At 41.5% G+C, this 687-nt stretch overlaps 1 protein-coding gene across 1 annotated transcript in view; it reads right to left on the reverse strand.

Moving 5' to 3' along the window:
- LOC119592743 (secreted frizzled-related protein 5-like) overlaps positions 1–687 on the reverse strand; it is a gene marked incomplete in the record, with an annotated part of 72,305 nt that overhangs the window by 937 nt on the left and 70,681 nt on the right.

Raw genomic sequence — 687 nt, forward strand, 5'->3', positions numbered from 1 at the left:
TCCTTTCTCTCGCTCTATTCCTTTCTCTCCCTCTAATCACTACATACGAAAAGGTAAAACTTGAGACCTGCAGAATACGTAGATTCACAATATGTATAATACTAGTAGACAAACAACTGAGATGAACCACGTACAGGATTATAGATCTATTTGTTTCCCTCCCTTTCTGGACGACAAAGCACCGAGGAAATACCAAGACCCAGCGCCATCGCCTCCAGACGCGTCTCCTTCGTCACTGACCAGCGTTTCCCAACCCTTTACACTCGCGATCCCTTCCTCAGACACCCACACTGTCAGCCGATCCATTTATAAGTCTCCAAGGAACTATTTGAAAGTCAAGTAGAGAGAAAAAAAATGTCGGCCTATTTCCCTAACTGTAATACAACATATTTACACTCGCGATCCCTTCCTCAGACACCCACACTGTCAGCCATTTATAATTCTCCAAGTAACTATTTTAAAAGCCAAGTAAAGAGAAAAAATATCGGTCTCTTTCCCTAACGGTTATACAATACACTTTGGATTTATATTATATTTTTGATTTAGCAAAATGGCTTGCACTTTCAGAGACATGATCACAACAGACAAACCACGAAGCCACAAAATAACACAAAATAAGCCAAGAAAAAAGCCCCGCCCACCGCCCTTTCCCTTTCTATAAGAATGAACGAAAGCAAAACCGTCTCC

Source organism: Penaeus monodon, chromosome 30 (assembly GCF_015228065.2).
Source record: "Penaeus monodon isolate SGIC_2016 chromosome 30, NSTDA_Pmon_1, whole genome shotgun sequence".
NCBI classification, from domain to species: domain Eukaryota; kingdom Metazoa; phylum Arthropoda; class Malacostraca; order Decapoda; family Penaeidae; genus Penaeus; species Penaeus monodon.